General features: G+C 35.2%; 1 protein-coding gene and 1 long non-coding RNA gene across 30 annotated transcripts in view; one reads left to right on the top strand and one right to left on the bottom strand.

Annotated features, from left to right (window-relative positions):
* The window catches only part of HDAC9 (histone deacetylase 9), a 911,202-nt gene that overhangs the window by 396,563 nt on the left and 493,807 nt on the right, over positions 1–20,832 (top strand). The gene's annotated exons all lie outside the window — the stretch shown is intronic.
* LOC111098786 lies at positions 6,471–18,352 on the bottom strand. 2 transcript variants are annotated; one of them, XR_005369515.1, is made up of 3 exons: positions 18,182–18,352; positions 9,688–9,955; positions 6,471–7,389 (listed from the first exon to the last, which is right to left on the bottom strand). It is a non-coding gene; the product is annotated as an uncharacterized LOC111098786 (long non-coding RNA). The 2 variants fall into 2 exon arrangements; XR_005369514.1 differs by having other exon boundaries at positions 6,471–7,441.

A 20,832-nucleotide genomic window follows, 5' to 3' on the forward strand; every position in this document is an offset into this window, starting at 1 on the left:
CCCTAGAAAGATCTTTTTTTGGAAATGTTACCTAATAATGGGAAGGAAGCATTTAGAATGTTTACGGTCCATTCAGTTCCAGTTTTTTAAATTCTGTTAAAATTATTTAAATTTAATGTTTTTTAAAGAAAAATAACATACCTTTTTATAAAGGTATATTTTGTTTATCTATCCATCTCCCAGAAGAATTAATACATAGATGGAAGGAACTCAGGGGAAGTTGTGTGTGTGTGGTGGTAGTACCGTTGTGAGGGGGGAGGCTCTTGTTTTCATCAGCATGCTTTTTCGCCTTGTATGACTTTTTACAATATGCCCATATTTTCTATGAAGTATGTCTTACACACCCCCACACAAAGTTATTGTGCCAAACTCCTAATGGTGTTTAATTGTAAGTAGCAGGTAAATTAGATCGTCTTCTGCTGCAGGTAACAGAAAATCCTACTTAAAGTGACAAACAACAAGGACATTTCTCAGTGAAATAACAGGGTAGTTGGCAGCACCTGGCAGTCAATAATGGCAACAGTATTCAGGTCTCTCAAACTGCTCCCTTCTGTTGGCGTTAGAGTTGGTGTCATCATAGGTCTGTTTCTTCCAGAAGGCACGAGTTGACGTGTCTATTTATGCATGACAAAGTCTGGAGACATAGGAAAGATACTTTGCTTCCTTGGATGTTTTCTTTAGGAAGTTGTACCCAAAATTTCTCCAGCAAATCATCCTTCATAATTTATTGGCCAGAATAGCAGCAACTACCCACACATTAGCCAGTCACACAAAAGAATGGGACTGCCATGATAGCTCCGTAGGGTCATACTAAGCCTAGGAAGGTGAATGTTTTTATTAGGAAGAAGAAAGGTAAAGAAGAATGCCTATTAGCTAGGTACCAGCAGTGTTTGCTACAGTGTGTATGTTGGTGACTGGAATTTTTTTTAGAAGATTTTATTTATTTGAGAGGGAAGAGGAGAGGAGAGAGGGGAAGCAGAAATGGAGGAGAGGGGCAGAGAGAGAGGGAGAAGCAGTCTCCCCATTGAGCAGCCTTCCCCCGCCCCGCCCCATGCAGGGCTGGATCCCAAGATCCAGAGATCATGACCTGAGCTGAAGGCAGATGCATAACCAACTGAGCCACCCAGGCACCCTCCTTTGTAATTTTCTTTAGTTTGTATTCCTTAAAATATAAATAATTAAATGAAGGAGGTAGACCATGTAATTTCTTTCAGTTAAATCGTGAGTATTCCTTTATTTTCATGAAGATATACATCATTTTAACACTGATAATTTTTTTACTAGTATTGAATAGAAAGCCTTTCTTAGTACTATCTATTGTTAGAAGGAACCCTAAAAAGACTAGTTATGGAAGAATACTAGATCTCTGTGAGGTTGTAAATCATTTTGTAGAAAAGAGGAAAGCCAACACCATAGATGAGTGTATTACAGGCATTTATTATAAATTTGAGTAAAATATGCTTTTAATATTTAATATTTAATATTGGCATTGAAGGATGCAGAAAATATTAAGGGAAACTTATCTAATGTATAAACTTTTCAGTACACTGAAGGAGGATTATTTTTAAAATATTCAAAATGCAGTTTCTTTGCCAGTATGTTGTTATAATTATTACATTTTCAGAGTAATGAACAATTTTAACAATCTGGAATAGTAACTGCATTTTAACAATTTTTTTCTGAATTGGATTACTTTGAAAACAATTTAATTGGAATAAAGGCCCATGAAAAAATGACTTTAAAAATAAGCTTTCTGTAGATGAAATTCAAAGATATTTTGGCATGTGCTTCAAATCAGAGTGGCAGTGCTGTGGTCTGTCCCATTCTTGAAAGGAAAATGATGTACCAGTGTTTGGCTTGGATGCATGATGTCCTTACTGTGGGCAGTTTTCCCTTTTCTCATTTTGGGAGATTGACAATCAGGAGATGAAGGGATGAGAAAATACCTTGTATCTACAAGTTCCATTCTCACCACTAAGTCACTTTCACAAAACAAATTTAATTTAAGTGAATTTTTGCAAGACTAAACGACCTACACTTTAAGTGTAATCAGAGAACATTATATTTAGGATTTCTCTATGATGCTATGGTTTATGAATACAAAACTAAGTAATTCTTATGTTTTAGAAGAGTATCAGTTCTGTTTGTTATTTTAATGTAAAATTTTCCATAGTAAAATAAGTGATAGGCCTTTTATAGTGCTTTTAAAAATACCCAATAATTAAATCCATTGAAAACTACATTTAAGGAAGAAGGAAATTCACCAAACCACAGAGTGTAACTAATCATTTACTTATGATTAAACTTTTTGCATGTTGATAACTTTGGAAATACCCCAGAACTTCATTTTTTTTTTTTTTTACTTCTTCCCGTCATGGCCTACCACTTATATTGAAACATTTAATTTATAATTTATATTCAGTATTGACACAATTGTAGCCCTGCAGATGTCTTTTTCAATTTTTTGAGGTAAGTTTTGGTCAATGTGTAAGGCATGACATAAATCCACATTGGGTTAAAATAGTTTTGCTTTTTTTTTTTTTTAGTTTTAAAATTAAAAACAAAATGAAACGAAAATTTCACTGAATTTCCATTAAATTACATTGTAGCCTGGGAGTTCTTTCATTAATAAAAACATGTATACACAGAAAGTTTTTATGAAACCACACGTAGGGTGAACTAGAAAAGCTCTTTAGGAATTGAACATGATTTAAATTTTACTCTTGATGGTACTTTTAAAAAAGTTTTATTTTATTTATTTATTTCTTAAAATATTTTATTTATTTAATCATAGAGATGCAGAGAGAGAGAGAGGCAGAGACACAGGCAGAGAGAGAAGCAGGCTCCATGCAGAGAGCCCGAAAAAGTTTTAATTTAAATTCCAGTTAGTTAACATACAGTGTAGCAGTGGTTCCAAGTGTGCAATTTAGTGATTCCATACTTAAATACAACACCCAGTAATCATCATGACAAGTGCACTCCTTCATCCCCGTCACCTATTTAACCCATCCCTGCTCTCCTCCCTTCTGGTAACAACTGTTCTCTATAGTTAAAAGTCTGTTCTTTTTTTTTTTTTTTTTTTTTTTAAGATTTTTTATTTGTTTATGACAGACAGAGAGAGAGAGAGAGGCAGAGACACAGGCAGAGGGAGAAGCAGGCGCCATGCAGGGAGCCCGACGTGGGACTCGATCCTGGGTCTCCAGGATCACACGCCGGGCCAAAAGCGGCGCTAAACCTTTGGGCCACCAGGGCTGCCCTAAAAGTCTGTTCTTTGGTTTGCCCCCACCTTTCCCTCCCTGTGCTTTTTGAATCTGCTTACAAACAAAATTCAGTTGTGTATTTGGAATGCACGATTTTGTGTCAGGAAGCAGTCATTTTAGATTTAAAAATATCCTAATCAGTTATCATTTTATGGTTTTTCTGTCTTGTTCCACTCCGATCTAATTGTTTAGTCCCAGTTTAGGTCAGTGGTTGAAGCCATATGTTTTCATCACTTTATATCACTGTCATTTTTCTTACTGACATAATAAGCTAATGTTTCAGAAGCTTTTTCTGTATGAGGCATTGTTTTACCATTTAATCCTTCCCTCAATTTAAAGAGATCTGTAGTAGTTAACAGTAGTATTCATATTTTGCAGAGATGGAAACAGTTTCAGAGGAATTTACTGATGGTGATCATGGCTAGGAACTGGCAGGGTCAGATGTGAACTTGGTTTGTTTACCATGTCTCTGTCCCTATTTACCATGTCTCTGACTCCTTTTCTCAAAGAGAAGAATATTTTTCTGGGACGCCCAGGGGGCTCAGCAGTTGAGCTCCTGCTTTTGGCCCAGGGCATGATCTTGGAGTCCCAGGATCGAGTCACACAACGAGCTCCCTGCATGAAGCCTGCTTCTCTCTCTGCCTGTGCCTGTGCCTCTCTCTCTCTCTCTCTCTCTCTCTGTCTGTCTCTCATGAACAAGTAAATATAGATATCTGTGTCTCTCATGAATAAATAAATAAAATCTTAAAAAAAAAAAGAAAAAGAATACTATTTTGCATAAGAGAATGTGTTTCAATTCTGGTGCTGAAAGTATAGAATCATCTATATTTATAGGTAAATGTCTAGGCATACTTCTTAATCCTCAAAGGTTTAAGGCACAAATAGACAACTATGTTGAAAGGCATGGTGGAGGAGCTTTACTTCATGTTCCCAGGGCTTGATATTGAAATTGGAGGAAGTTAACACTATCCAGGGCTGAGAGAGTCAGGGCAACCTCCAAAGTTCTGTGAGCCTTGATGATGACGCAGTGTAATGAGCATACACGATGGACAGAACCAATATCCCCAAAGCATTTGGCATGTTTGCCAGTGCTCACAGTACATCTTATAAGTCATAAAGCTAAGGTTTGCACCAATCGAGAAGAGCACGTTATTACTAATGTAATTTAGCAGAAAAACGTTTTTGGGTTTCTTTTTTCCCCAAATGTTAGCCCGATGGGGTTCAGTGTGTTTTTTGACCAAAATATTAGGATTATACTCATCACATTAGTCCTTGCCTAGAAATGGGGGGGGGGGGGGAGTCAATAAAGTCTGTTACTCAAATCCTGATCTCAACATGCTATGTCACATTCTTATGCTGAAAGAATAATCTAGCTAACAAAATTTTACTCCATTTTGAATATATATTGGTTCAATTTGGGTCCAATTTGGACATTTTAGGGGAAAACTGGATGGTAATATTTGTCTGTAACAACAGGATATTACATTTTATTTTAAGTTAAATTTTTGCCTTAAAGTCACCAGTTAGGTACTAATGCAACTAACTATTCAAGAGCCAACTTCTTGGCTTCCATCAACTAATTTTTATAATCTTATTGGCTATGGGAATCTTCAGCCATCTTTATGGAATACGCTGTGGAGGAATTATTGATTGTCATGTTAATGACCAACATAATTTACTGCCTTCCAGGGGAAAGAAGCTTTCAGGAGATCGTTAAATGCATTAAAATTTGCAGATGCCCACATGTCTGTGGCTCTCTGGCAGGCTGACTCCTTTGGGTCAGTTATTCTTAGCCTCGGTATTTCTATCTTATGGCATCGCAGGTCTAAGATTAGCTTGTTAGGCGTTATCATGCCATCTGAGTTACCTCCTAATATAACTCTACACTGGAATGATTATTTATAGAAAGAGCATTCTGTCATTTTTGTGTTATTTCTAGTAGTTTAAATAAAGAAGAATAACATACAAGTGAAACCACAGATTCCTTCCTGCTGCCAAAACAACATGATAACTGTCTTCTTAAGGGGCAATAATGTTTAAATGTGTGCTTAGGGTGATTGCAGAATTCTTTTTATCTCTGCCACCTTGACAGAAAAGGGAGGACTTCGGGTATTGATGTATAATGCTTGTAGAAAGGCAAAGAAGCAGCCTTGATGCTTTCTGTCACAGAGCACGGAAGACTCTGGTTGATGATGACAACAAGAGACATACAGGGTTTATTTTTAGAAACAGACATTGCTAAGCTCTCTGTTTGGTGTTAATATGGCTCATAAACAGGGCTCCTTGTTGTTGACCCTTCCAGGGAAAATGGCATTTTACACACACACACACACACACACACACACACACACACACACACACACTTTTTTTCATTTTTCAAGAATGACTATTATTAAGAATGTAATTAGAACTTTTGAAAGCTAAGGAATCTAAATTCTATGATATTCCTCCGAAAGATACACAGTACTTTTTAAAATTCCATTAAGACTGGGTCTAAGGGATGGTAGATGAAAAGCAATCCAATGTTATAAATACAATGAATATATAGGTTGGCTATAAGGTGCAGAAAAATAGGCAAATTTACATCACAAATGACTCTTAATAAATTACAATATCAGCAAAATAATATCATTTATGCTTCTGGCTTTATTGTGATAATATATAAAATATAGTTGTAAAATATATTATGACTGATTCATTAATTAAGTTGCTGATTTACATATAAAATATAGTTGTAAAATATATTATGACTGATTCATTAATTAAGTTGCTGATTTAAGTAGATGAGGTAAAAAATTCTAGTATATAAAAAAGGAAGTAGAAGCCTCTGCTAGTTGTTCTGGTATAACTTACTCTTGTTGAATCCAACAGTTTTCATGTAAAAGAAAATGTACAGTTTCACATTCAAGAAGTGATCTGTTAGCTTACTTAAACTGTAAGTTTAATTCAGATCTTGAAATTGATATATTGCTTTAAAATTAGAATTGTGATTTACTCTCTTAAATCTGCATTTTTATTTCCTGATTATTCACTCATTGTTGCTAGATGGTGAAATGTTAAAGGTATGTTAATACATTTCATGTTACACATTAATTGAAATACTTTAGAACGGAAAACAGAGCTCTATAGGAATATTCATAATTTTGTTATTTAATTATTTATTGAAAAACATTATCTGTTTTAAAGATAAATCTTTTTGTACTTGTGTGCAGTGTAATAAATCCACAGTCCATTAGGAACTTGCAAAATGACAGAAAAACAGGAACCATGCAGCAATTCAGGTGTATTCTCAAAGAAATCCAGATGTAAATAAATTGAGGATTGGAAGGGGAAGCAATTGCAGGAACTCGTTGCTTCCCGACCACTCATAATTAGCAGGTTGAAGGTTTGGGGAGATGATGTAATTGCTTGAAGTTTTAGAAGCTGAGTTGAAATAGTCATTCATCTGTTCGTTTTTTCACTCAAAAATATTTGAGAGCCAACTGTGTGCCAGGTATTGTTTTAGGCACAGAGGATACACCCATGAAACAAGATCAGGATATGTTTGACTGATTGTTCAGTTAAATGTTAGATAAATAAGGCTACTTTTGATACTAATAAGTACTAAGGAAAAAGAAAAGAAAAATGAGATAGAAAATGACATGTTGGGAAGGCAGTGTTGGAGGAGTAAAATAAAGCCTTTTGAGGAGGCTGAGATACAAAGAAACATCTTCCCAATAAAAGTAGGTTTTCCCTCAACATTCCCTTTTATCTAGAACCAGTAGAATGAAAGCAGTTAGAACAGAATGTGTCTCCGGGAGCTGTTTTAGCCTCCACTTACCTTTGCTTTGTGTAAGAGATGGGGAAGCTTTTATCAGTAGATAGGTGAGAAAGCCAGGGGAAGGCTGTTAGCTATAGATTTTCTCTATTTTCCAACAAGAGATTTTGGAATCAGGTGACCTCTCTAGGACTGATGCTTTTGGCTGGAAATTAAGGACCTTTTCAGACCACTTAGTTGTTGGTTCCTTCCCAAAGGTTCATCTTTGCCCATCATTCCAGCTCTGACCTCAAATATGCTGAAACTTCTTACCCAAGCAGAATGAGCAATCCTTGTAGTTTAGTGAAGTGAGAATTTCTTCTTCTCTGGGGGCTAGAAAGAATGGGGACAATATATCTTCATCCACTGAAGTTAGAAGGGAAGTCTGAAAACAATTTTCTCAAAGTTACAATATTGCACACTTTTAAAAGGGGTTATGTTATATAATATTCATTACATGGGTATTTATTGAGTCCTTACAATGCAGCCAATATTTAATTCAGGGAAGTCATGGGATAAATAGCAACTTTGTTGTAGAGCTATAGAACTGTAACATGTAAACAAAATGTTTAGAATACATTGTCTTCATGGTGTTGAGAAGTGGATAGGTTTGTGATGAATTGTTACAAAAGTTGAGTAAGGAAGTATTTAGATCTATTTTTAAAAAGGGAGAAATGGCAATGTGCTAAAAGCTATTTCCTCCACATGTTCTGCTTTCTCATGGGTAGGGAACAATGATGGATACACATAGTAGGATGGACAAACATTTTTGAGGGACTGACACATGATCTCACATGCTTGATGCCTCATGGGGTTTTCCCTCAACATTCCAATTGGTCTAAGTCAAATGGAATGAAAGCACAGTTAGAATAGAGCAGGAAGTGTTCAGGAGCTATTTTAAACTCCACTGAGTTCTGCCTTCTGTAAGGGATGGGGAAGCCTTTATCAGTGGGTAGGTGAGGGAACCAGGGGAAGGAGATCATCTACCATCTTCTTTAGCCTTGAGAATACTGGGACTTAGCCAAAATCTTGGACAACATGCTTTGTTGGATTTATAGTGTACCTTGAGGGAAATAGTTAATAGCTACATTTTCCCCCAAGGATTGTCTCATTTAATCAATTCAATTCAATTACTGAGTACTTGACAACTATATTTTTAGGCCAGATCTCTGGTTTGTCTGTTATTGCTGTGTGTGTGTGTGTGTGTGTGTGTGTGTACTAATAATCAGCCATTCGTTTTTCTGAAATACCCTTCTGCTGCTCTGTTCCAATTAGTCTTTGCTAGGAGAAATCCTAACTCTTAAAAGCATAGTTCAGATGTCTCCTAATTCCCCTCATCCCTTGTACTTTCTCAGTTATGTGTGTTATCTTCTCTCCATACCTCCCCCAATAGTTCTTTATTACTATCTTAGAAATTCCCACTTTTTGTCTCACACTGTGGTTATTTATGTGTGTGTGTCCCCATCCCCTCCCATTAGTTATATTATACACTCCAAGAGGAAAAGGATCATGTTTTACTTCTATTTTTATTCCCTACAGTGCCTAACACATAATTGATCCCTGAGACTATTTTTAGATGAATGAATGAGTGATTAAAGAGTACATTAGTATCACAGTCTGTTTTTATAAATTTTTTATTTAAAAAATGATTCCTTTTATGTAGAAAATAAGTCCTCAGTTTTTTTGTAAATTTGAACAATATAAGCTTCTTGGGATGTTAGAGCCTTTGGCTTAAAATTAAAACCATTCATTATAGAATATGTCAAGAATGACCTCCAATGCTTTGATAATATGTATATGATCTTTAAATATTTCAATTATTCTTAGAAAAGGAATTTTATAATATTATTTGACTTGATTTTTTAATCAATAATTCCAAGAGATATGTGTCTGCATTCAAAATATTAACTGTGAAATAGCTCATTTAAGACTGCCTGAATATAAATACATTCTTTTTGGTCCAAGGAGAATAAATGTGGTTGTGAAAATGATTACAGGTATACTTTTATATTATTCAAACACCACTTCTCATAATCTCCTATTTTTCTTCTTGGTGAAATTTTTCTTAGATAAGTAAAAAAACAAATAGTTTTTTTGTTGCTTGTTTTTTTTGTTAACAGTAGTATCAATTTGAAGTTTGTTTTGGCCCACAAATTGCTACTTAGAGCTCATCTACATATATTCAGGTATTATTGAATTGGTTATATTATTTGAGAAGGGAACAATGGAAAATATTTTTTGGTGAACAATTTAGTAATCAAATGTTAAATGCCAAAGGTATCAGTAATTTAAAAAAACTAAAAAGTCAGGACAGGGAATTCACATAGCAATTTATTAGGGAAAGACAGATGGAAGGAGTGAATCAATCTCTGTACACACTCAAGGAGAAGAATGAAATATATTTATGTCCAAATGGGAGAGAAATGGTGAAAAAACAAGGGTAATATAAGTAGGAAATGATGTAAGCTTTTTTAGGGTAGTCTTTGCTTTGGTTTAACCTTAAAACTCAGCACAAGAAAGGATACATTAAGGCCTTTAAGGCTCAGAAAATTTAGTTAGTTAATATAAATGCAGGCCACGAAAGGGATTGGATAATAAAACCAAATTTTGCAACATGGCTGTTGAACTCACCTTAGTAGAGCACAGGAATGAATATGTGCCAGTGTTTTCCCCCTGACTTTACCAAATTGTGTGTTCTTATCGTTTTGAGTCCAAGGTAAGTTTCTGATTGCTACAATAGTTGTGTGGAGATGGCACAAATCAAAGTTGGTTGGCTTTGGATTTAGATGTTTCTCATTCTTATGTTAAGCATTAATAAGAATTAGTTCAAGCAAATTTCCAAAGATGATTTTTGCAGCTATCAATTTAGTTACTTGGAATCACTCATCTGTTTTCTTTTCTGAAAAGTAAACATAAAAAGGTTAGAAAAAAATATTTGGGTATCAAGTTAACCTAATTTGTATAGTGTATAAAGGAAAATAATATAAACAATCTCAGTCAACAGGTAATTGAACATAATAAAAACAATGCTCTTAATATGTATCACTTCTTCCAGATTTTAATCAAGAGTCAACTCTCACTGTTCAGTATCCCGATTATTAAAGGGAAATGCTCCCAAATCATTGACCTGGAAAGATCAGTGGTCTTTTTTTCTTTTTTTCTTCAGCGGATAGTCCTAACCTGAATATGAATATAACTCTAGAAAACTTTGTTTAAATTCATTCTAGAAAATCTTATGAGTGTTTTAGATGCCTAGAAAGCATATTAAATTGCTTTGTGGACATGGGAAAGCATCTGTCTGTTAGATTTTCTACTGCCCAGTCAACTTCCTTGAGCACTGAACCAGTATGTAGTAGAGATTTTCTTCATGCTTCACCAATCATATAGGTGAGAACCATTTTTCACATATACCTGCCGTCAATGGATATTGTTAGACTTTAGATATTTTTGCCAAGCTGAGAGAGGAAAAAAATAACACAGCATTACTTTCTCTGATTATTGTTAGAATTGAATGGTTTTCATATGTTATTAGCCATTTGGGTTTTCTTTTATACAGAGATAATCCAGGAATGAGAGAATGGTTAGAGGAGAAAAGTCTATCAATGAATATTACCCTGTTAACAGAGTAAATGAAAAAAATAATAACTCATTAAAGGAAAATATTCGATAAAATTCAATACCCTTCTAGGATAGAAACTCCTTATAAAGTAAGAATAGAAGAAAGTGAACATTATTGGGACGCCTGGGTGGCTCAGCGGTTGGGTGTCTGCCTTTGGCTCAGGCGTGATCCTAGTTAGGGGATCGAGTCCCACTTCAGGCTCCCTGTGAGGAGCTTTCGTCTCCCTCTGCCCACGTGTCTGCCTCTCTCTCTGTCTCTCATGAATAAATAAATAAAATATTTTTTAAAAAATGGACATTATCAAACAAAACCCTATCTGAAACTTTGTATTTACTGGTGAAATTAAAACACATTTTCTTTAGTGTCAGGAAGTTTGTCCTTGGAGATCCTAATCGATGTTCCAAGACATGAACATTTAATAAAATGAGTAAGAATTTGAAAGGAAGAGAAACTAATCCAGCTAATCCAAGTTCAGTTATTTAAACCCTCCCTTAATGTCCCCTCCCCCTCAGCTTCCCCTCTGGTAACCATCAGTTTGTTTTCTGTAGTTAAGAGTCTGTTTCTTGGTTTGCCTCTCTCTTTTTTTCCCCTTCGCCCATTTGTTTTGTTTCTTAAATTCCACATATGATTGAAATCATATAGTATTTATCTTTCTTTGGCTCTGACTTATTTAACTTAGCTTAATACTCTCTAGTTCCACCCATGTTGTTGTGAATGGTAAGATTTCATTCTTTTTTTATGGCTGAATAATATTCCATTCCAATAATATACCCAACTTCTTTGCCTATTCATCAGTCAGTGGACACTTTGATATTTCTGTAGTTTTGCTATTGCAGATAATGCTGCTATAAACATTGGGATGCATGTATCCCTTTAAATTAGTATTTTTGTATTCTTTAGGTAAATACCTAATAGTGAAATTATTGGATTGTAGGGTAGTTCTATTTTTAACTTTTTTTGGAAACTCCATGCTGTTTTCTAGAGGGGCTATACCAATTTGCATTCCCACCAACAGAGCAAGAGGGTTCTGTTCCCCTTTCTCCACATCCTTGCCAACACCTGTTGTTTCTCGTGTTGTTGATTTTAGCCATTCTGACAGATGTGAGGTGATATATCATTATAGTTTTGATTTGTATTTGCCTGATGATGAGTGATGTTGAGCATCTTTTCATGTTTCTGTCTGCTGGCCATCTATATGTCTTCTTTGGAAAAATAGGTGATGGAGATTAAGGAGTGTACTTGTGGTGAGCACTGGGTGTTGTATGGAAGTGTCAAATCAATAAATCGTACATCTGAAATTAATATTACACTGTATGTGAACTAACGGGAATTTAAAAGCTTAAAAATTAAAAAAATAGGTTGCTTAGTACAAGGTCAGCATAAAACAAAAAATTTAAAAGATTTCACAAAATGATATCATTTACATAGCAGTTGAATCTTTTATGGAGAAATTGGTAAAATTATTGAAGAGCAAATAAGAAAACCTGAATAAATTTGAGAGATATTGTGTTCATAAATAGGAAGACCATGTCTTTAAAAGGTCATTTATTCCCAATTCAATCTATAAATTTCTTTGTATTTGAAACAGCCAACTTTCTTTAAGAAATAGATAATTCATGCATAATACAAAAATCAAATATACTAAATGGTATTATTATAAAATTTTAAAATTTTATTTATTTATTCATGGGAGACACAGAGAGAGAGAGGCGGAGACATAAGCAGAGGGAGAAGCAGGCTCCCTGTGATGAGCCTGATGCGGGACTGGATTCCAGGTCCACGGGATCCAGACCTGAGCCGAAGGCAGATGCTCAACCACTGAGCCACCCAGGTGCCCTAAATGGTATTATATAGTAAGTAGTATATCTATATCTCATTTCCACACCAACTCTACCAGCCTTTCAGTTTTCTGCCTCGTTGGTGGCCCACAAATTCTTCTGTGCTTTACAGATGCATTGTATGTCAGTACAAGTTCATTTAAAATGCTACCAGGGAATATTGCATACTGACTAAAATTCAAATGTAAGAGTAAATGCACAAGTGGTAATTTTGTCAAACAACAAATGAGAAGAAGGATAGATAAGTCATTCAAAGATGTATTAACAATGATTGGTTGGTTGGGCAAGAGACATAGAAAAATAGATCAAAGAACAAAAATACAGAGTTATTAATAATAACATTTTATATGACAGAATTACATCACACACCATGGTCAGAGGACATACTGTTAATTAAGTGGTTTGGGAACAATTAATATATTCAGTTTATATACTCATAGTCAAATGATATACTCAAATATCTATTTTTATAATACCATTTTTAAATAATTTATTTATTCATGATAGATAGAGGCAGAGACACAGGCAGAGGGAGAAGCAGACTCCATGCTGGGAGCCCAACGTAGACTCGATCCCGGGACTCCAGGATTGCTCCCTGGGCCAAAGGCAGGCACTAAACCGCTGAGTCACCCAGGGATCCCCTTTATAATACCATTTTTTATAAGGTTTTATTTATTCATTTGGCAGAGAGAGAGAGAGCACCAGCAAGGGGAACTAGCAGGCAGAGGGGAGGGGGAGAGCAAGCTCCTCACTAAGCAGGGAGCCTGAAGGAACAAAGTAGGGCTAAAGTCCAATACCCCGATGTTTATAGCAGCAATGTCCACAGTAGCCAAACTGTGGAAGGAGCCTCAGTGTCCATCGAAAGATAAATGGATAAAGAAGATGTGGTTTATGTATACAATGGAATATTCCTCAGCCATTAGAAACGACAAATACCCACCATTTGCTTCGATGTGGATAGAACTGGAGGGTATTATGCTGAGTGAAGTAAGTCAATCGGAGAAGGACAAACATTATATGGTCTCATTCATTTGGGGAATATAAAAAATAGTGAAAGAGAATAAAGGGGAAAGGAGAAAAAATGAGTGGGAAATATCAGAAAGGGAGACAGAACATGAAAGACTCCTAACTCTGGGAAATGAACTATAAAAAATAGTGAAAGGGAATAAAGGGGAAAGGAGAAAAATTGAGTGGGAAATATCAGAAAAGGAGACAGAACATGAGAGACTCCTAACTCTGGGAAACGAACTGGGGGTGGTGGAAGGGGAGGTGGGCGGGGGGTGGGGGTGAATGGGTGACGGGCACTGAGGGGGGCACTTGGTGGGATGAGCACTGGGTGTTATTCTATATGTTGGCAAATTGAACACCAATAAAAAATAAATTTATAAAAAAATAAAGTCCAATACCATTGTTATTCAATTAGATAGGTTATGATTTTAACTTCTACAAAGCCAATGTATAATGTATGCAGGGTCTTGCATTTTTATGGAGGGATGAGAAGGAATTATTTTAAGGTAAGGTTTTTTTTAAGGATTTTAGTTCAGTTTAACTAAATTAGGTGACAGAAGTACTCAATATTTATATAGCTCACCCAATTTTCTAAATATAATTTGAGATTGATTTAAATGAAAGATTCAGATTTTAGAGTACTGTTGAGTGAAATAGGGATGATAATTTTGTCAAGAAAAAAAGGTAGCTACTCTATCCTAAAGCCTCATGGAATACCACTTGGTGCCTAAAAACACCAATTGGTAACTAACTTCTAAGCTGAGGCATGAGTGACTTTAAGAGCCCAGCCATGCAAAGAATAGCATTCCAGGTAAGAAGGAACAGCCAGTGCAAAGGCCCCTAAGTCCAAAATACCTTTGGCTGTTTTCAGAATAAAGGCTAGTGTGGCCTTTCACACCTTTTTCAACAAAACGGAGGGAAAGTAAATGGTTGAGCAAAGACCATTTGAATACTGCATCCAAACTGTCTTTTCCAGCAAACTGAAAATGACATATTTTTCATACTCTCAACATAGGATTTGTCTTCATACTTCATTGTCTTCACTCACCAATATCTGGTAGTTTGTCTTTAGAAAGTACCATTTGGGTGCTAAAGGAACAGAATGTTCTTTACCTTTTTATTTTTCCTTGCATATCCAAAATGTGCTGAATGTAATTCTAATCCCAGTATATGTGAGAACAATTTAAATATTGCATGGCATAGTAGATGTGATAGCCAGAAAACTCGGTGTATCCCTTTATATGTTCATTCATATTTTTATGAACTTAGTATATGAAAGAGTTCAGGAATAATGATACTGATGATGAAACACCAACTTCCAGTCTCACGGAGCTACTTTATAGGGGTTTTAGCTGGGTCTGCTACACTCTGTGTGAAAGTAAGTAATTTAGTTGTCTTGGCATCTATAAAATATGAGGGGAGTTGCCTAGATTACTGTTAAGGTTCCTACCATCTTTAAAAACTGTCAGTGTGTCCCCTTTTTTAATCACCTGAAACAGATCAGGTCATAGCATTGTCTTTTTCATATAGCAGGAGTAATTTAGATTGAACATATTGCCCCAGTAATGTGTTGGTCTATCAGTTTATAATACTACATATTTTAGGTTTAGAAACTCATTCTGCTCTGATTTATTATATCTTTCTTTTGAAGTTTGTGCTAGTGCCTGACTTGTTTTGAATGTTTTACTTATTCACAAAAGCACTGGTCAGACCTGTTTACAGAGAACCATTCAGTAATACGACTTACCTAGCTTAGTTTGATACTTTAAAGCAATGCTCTCCTCTTTCTTTTGTGTGCATGTCCTGTGTGTGTGTATGTATATAATGCATGTATTACAATTATAATTGACTTATTTTCTATTTCCCTGTACTGTTTTTCTAATAGTAATAGAAGGCAGAAGGAAAAATGTGACTATGCACTAACTCTTGTAGCTTAGAATCAAATATTATTTGTCTCCATTTTAGTAATGAAGATTATCATTTTGCTGTTGATCAAAAATACAAGGCTTTATCATCAGTGTTCATTTTTATCCTTCCTGTCTCTTTGTCCAGTGACTACATTTGAATTTTCTAGATCTTTAGAATTGCATTTCACTTTTAAAAATTAGGTGTTATTTTAGACAAATAACTATAGCAGAAATTTCAGTTTCAAAAACACTATAGCAGAAATTATTATAAAGAAGCAGAAAGCTTATTCAAATGCCTTTTTCAAAAATATTACCACTTAATGTATTTAATTGCTACAAGTCACTTGTTAAATAATATATTGGGAATCATTTCCATTTATTTTTTTCTTGACAATATATTTAAATCAAAGTTCTTCTCTTCGTAAAAGTAATATGTTGGACTAAGTACTGCAGAGTCCTTAGGTATTTTTTAATTTATAAGTCTTTCTAAACCTCAGATTTATAGTTAATATTGTTAGAATTTAGAAAGTGAGAGAGATTATATTGGTTATTGGTTCTAGAGTCTTATTTTATTGGGTTTTACACCTACTCTGGGTGATATTTAAATGATGCCAAAGCTACATGTTGCAATCAAGATAACAACAGTATTTTTTCCTTCTTTCTCATTCCAATCTTTTGAAATGTAATGCATGGAAATTTTTCTTTCATATGTTAAGTGTATCTCATTGCTGAATATAGTGTGCCTTACTGAAGTATTCACTTCTTTGCCAAAAACACATCAGTCATTCACAAATATTCAGTATTCTGAGAATGAAAATTTTTTTAGCTACTTGGGTAGTTGGTGAAAGCCAGTTTGCAAAGATTTCTAACTCCACAGTGTTAGACATTATTGTGTGGAATCTAGGGCTTAAGTATTAACAGTGCATGAAGTAGAATTTGATATACATTCGGTGAGCTACAATAGTCTAGACCAAGAGTTATAGCAGGTTAACAGAATGATGGTAATCAGTCCTTTGTCTTGTGGATGAGATAAAAATGCATTATGATTTTACAGAACAAAATTGGTTCCATTCCTGAACCATTCATTAATATCTAAGAAAGTATCTGTAAGATAAAAATAAAATTCCTGAATTAATTAAAACATGGAAATTCATATAAACAAATCTAAGACCTTGAAGAATGCCCAGCAGGTAATAGTCACTCAATAAATGTTGTGGGATGACTAAATGAATGAATGAAGTGAAAATCATTTACAACAGCTGATATTAAACTGCATATGTACCTTTGTACTTTACATGTTTCTCTTACATTGGGTTATCTAAGCATAGAGATACATAAGGAATATATGTATTTGAATATATTCCAATATATTTGAAAAGCCAATATTTGAACTGATAAAAGCAAGGTAGATCTTCTCTTTCTTTGTTATGATACTTTTATTAAGGGGATATTATTATTTTTATGAATATTAATGGTATCATATTTGAATATGGAGATCCTTTAGCAAAAAAGGTTTGGAAAGCTATTTCCTTCAGACAAAAATGGCATTTTCCTTTAAATTTCCTTTAAATTTCCTTTAAATCCACCTTTGAGCCTCTTTCTAGTGAACCACATTCTGTCATCCTAAGTTATTATGGGCCCTATAGTTAGGAATAAAAAAAGCAAATGATCAAGCATGTTACTTTGGTTTTTAAAGTAAGAGTCAAAAGACCCTTAGGAAGGATTTCTTATAATATATGTTCAGTTAAGTTTATATCCATGGAAAATGTAGTTTGGCCAGTAAGTGGCCAAATGTTTAGGTGTTTAGTATGTTCTGGATTACTCAAGTTATTACAGTATCTTTCAGAAGAGAAAATGTTACCTTACAGTCCTACTCAATATTGTATTTACTTGAAAATACTAACGGGAAAAGCCCAACTTAACCTTCCTCTACTGCTTTTAGGAAAGAGCCTTAGAAAATGTTCTTACTTACGTTAAATTTAAATTCTAGGGTAATGGTAAATTGCACATCTGATCTGAGTAATGGTAAATTGCACATCTGACCTGGCTTTGCTGAAAAATCAAACCTCTAGTATAAAAGTAAAAAATTATATACAAGGATTACTTTAAAGGACCAACATCTGATATTAGACTACTTCTTTAAAAAAAATCAGCCAGCATTCTCTATATAGTTTTCTTTCTTTTTAAATAAACATGAATGTTAGTCTGATTCCTAATTTCTTGGTTCCAAACTGGCAATCTCACATATAGAAAAAAAATCACTTTTGAATGTTTAAAGGCAAATACATCTGGAAAGGTTGTATGGAGTGTCAGGTGATTATGCGGCATTGATGTCCATTAACAGGTGTCACCTTCATGATTGCCTCATTTCATTGCTTTCTGACTTCCTTCCTTCCTTCCTTCCTTCCTTCCTTCCTTCCTTCCTTCCTTCCTTCCTTCCCTCCCTCCCTCCCTCCCTCCCTCCCTCCCTCCCTCCTTCCTTCCTTCCTTCCTCCCTTTCCTTCCTTCCCTCTCTCCTTCCTTTCTTCACAGCACCTATTAAGTACCTCTGTGGCTTAGAAGGCCAGGCATGGGCTAGCTGGGTCCTCAGATTGCCCAGGGCTAAAAACAGTATGTTGGCTATGGCTGTGTCCTCATTTGGAGCTTGAGGTCCTTTTCAAGATCATTCATGTTGTCAACTGGATTAAGTTCCTTGTGGTCATAGGCTTGAGAACCCTGGTTCCTTGTTGGCTATGGGCTAGATTCATTCTTACCTTTTAGAGGCTACTCTCAGTTGCTTGCTTCCATTTGGCCCCCTCCACCTTAGCAGTGAAGAAATCTTTTCTCCCTGAATCCCTCTTAAGCTTCAGTCCTCTCTGATTTCATCTTCTACCAGCCAGAGAAACCTCTTTTCTTCTAGAGAAATTAATTAAGTTAGCCCCATTTGGAATATCTCTCTAAAAGTCAAATGATCACCAGTCTTTATTACCTATGCAAATTCCATTGCCAGGTAACCTAATATAAACATGGATACCAGGTGGGGAGTGTTGTGTGAACCATCTTACTGACTAACAAAATAATTTTTCTAAGTTATTATTGTAGACATCCTTCTGGCATAATCTCATCTCCTACTCAGGTTCACATACCAGCTCTGTGCTGATAACCCATAAATCTCTAGCTCAAGCCCCAACCTCACTCCTAAGCCTTTAGATCTATATCAACAACTCCCACTGTCCATAAGTGGGTTCCACAGATACCTTATTTTAGAGATTAGAAAATGAGTCACTTCCTTGTTTGTATGAATGATAAAAGTTCAAAGAATGCATTATGAAAATGAATTCCAAGGATGTTATATTTCCTCACTACTCTCCACTTATAGGTTGGTGTAAAGCATGATTGCTTGCATGATACCATGCAAGAACCCAGAACTTTGTGAATGAATGAACTAAAAGGTAAAGTCCTTAGATTTAAAGATGACTTTGAGTCATTTCCTCCATTCCATTCCTCCTCTCTCCTACTCTCAGATTCTAGCACAGCTGCTATCATAGTTCTCCTACACATTTATTCTAAAAAATTAGCTATTATATATTGCCTTTGGTGTTCTCTTGTTTTCATCCAGGTTTTTTCATTGCTGATTTGATTATCTTGTTAACCGCTTAAGGACAAGACTTTGTAGGTAGAGAATTACAAGTAAAGTCAAAGTTTCTTAATTAAAGAAGAGGCCTTTATTCCCTTTTTCTTCCATTTTTTCCATCTGTTTTCTGCCAGGATTATGACAGCAGAGTGAAAAAGTGGGCTTCTAATGCAAATTTGACAAGAAACAGGGCAGTGAGGACAAGAATCTTCTTGCACATGCTAAGGAACTCCTGACTACTTCTGAAGTAGTCACTGGAATGACAGCTCATCTGGCTAAAGTACAAATTTTTGTTTTAAAAATACAAATGATCCTCTTCATTTTCTTTTCTCCATCTTCATACTCACATGCTCACATTTACAGTGTTATGCAGTGTGCACACATACTTTTCATTGTTTTCTCTTTTGAAATAACATGAGAAAATTTCACCATCGACAGATGATCACATGCTTTGTATGTTTTAATTGGACATTTAAAAGGGCATTATGCATATTCACGTAACTCTCATTTTTTGGTTTAGTATCTCCCACAGTGCTTGATTTTATTGGGATTAGGCTTCTCTGACCATACTGACTTATTAATGATTCACTTATTCAGAAACCTTTTCAATATGAACCAGTATCAGGAGATAGAAGTGAACCAAAATAGGACCAGGAGAACCCAAGGGATCCATGAATGGGCTTTAGGCACTCCCTGAATCCTTTGAAATTTTCTGTACACTAATATATTTGTGTACATGTTCATTTTTCTTAGAAGACTGGCCATTTTTTGCCTAATTCTCCAAGAAATGTGTGACCCCAGTAAATGTAAGTAATTATTTTAGGAGTGATAAAAAATGTAGCTATTTGGGTTCTCAGACCTGGGATCAGAAGGCATGCATTAAAGGCACAGGTAGGGTACTCAAGCTAAGCTTACCCACAACCACAATGCACAATAGCGATCCAGAAGGACCCCCCCCCCACACACACACACACACGCACAGAAATATTGGAAAAGTAGAAATAGAACTAAAACCAGCCTCATTTCAGAAGGACTAGCCATTGTGCATAACAAGCCCTAAGGGAACCACCGTGTCACAAAGCAGTAACTGATAGGCCCCATGATGGTTCTATGTTCTCCATATTGTGGGCATCTTTAAAAGCAGGGATATATCTAAGCAATTTTGAAAAGAGATCCTTAAAACAGTAAAATGGCATTTAAAAAATATTTTGAGGAGAAGCTTCGGCCATCTGAAATGTTTACTCCTATATGAACTAAAACAGATATATAAAGTATAGGATGTATCTCCTGCCCCATAAAGCTGTTTTATGATGGAGAATTAATTTCTACATCCAGAAGCCCAGTGCCTTGTTTATTAGTTTTACATATATTGGTTGGCTCCATTAAGTGACTGAGAAACTCTTTGTGTAGAATGAAACTAAAGCTTGGTTTTACAAGGCCCTACTTCACTGACCAAAATGAAAAAGATGCTAGCAGAAACTATAGTTTAGATATTATGCCTTGGGAAAAATATTTCTATTTATATTAATGAGCTTATGAGTGAGGTCGTCACAACTCATTCTAGGAAAGATCTCTGTCAGTGTAATCCTATCTAGAGAAACTTAAAAAAGAGTGATGTTTGACTTGGCATTCTAAGTCAGAAACAAATTATATGACAAATGATGCCAGAGTTTTTCACTAATGTCAGATAGAGGAAAAGAGTTATTAACATGTATCAAACACCCAAAAAGTGAAGATCTGTAAAGTACAGATACAAACAATAAATCAATAAGAAAAATACCAGTAACTCAA

Source organism: Canis lupus, chromosome 14 (assembly GCF_011100685.1).
Source record: "Canis lupus familiaris isolate Mischka breed German Shepherd chromosome 14, alternate assembly UU_Cfam_GSD_1.0, whole genome shotgun sequence".
NCBI lineage: Eukaryota > Metazoa > Chordata > Mammalia > Carnivora > Canidae > Canis > Canis lupus.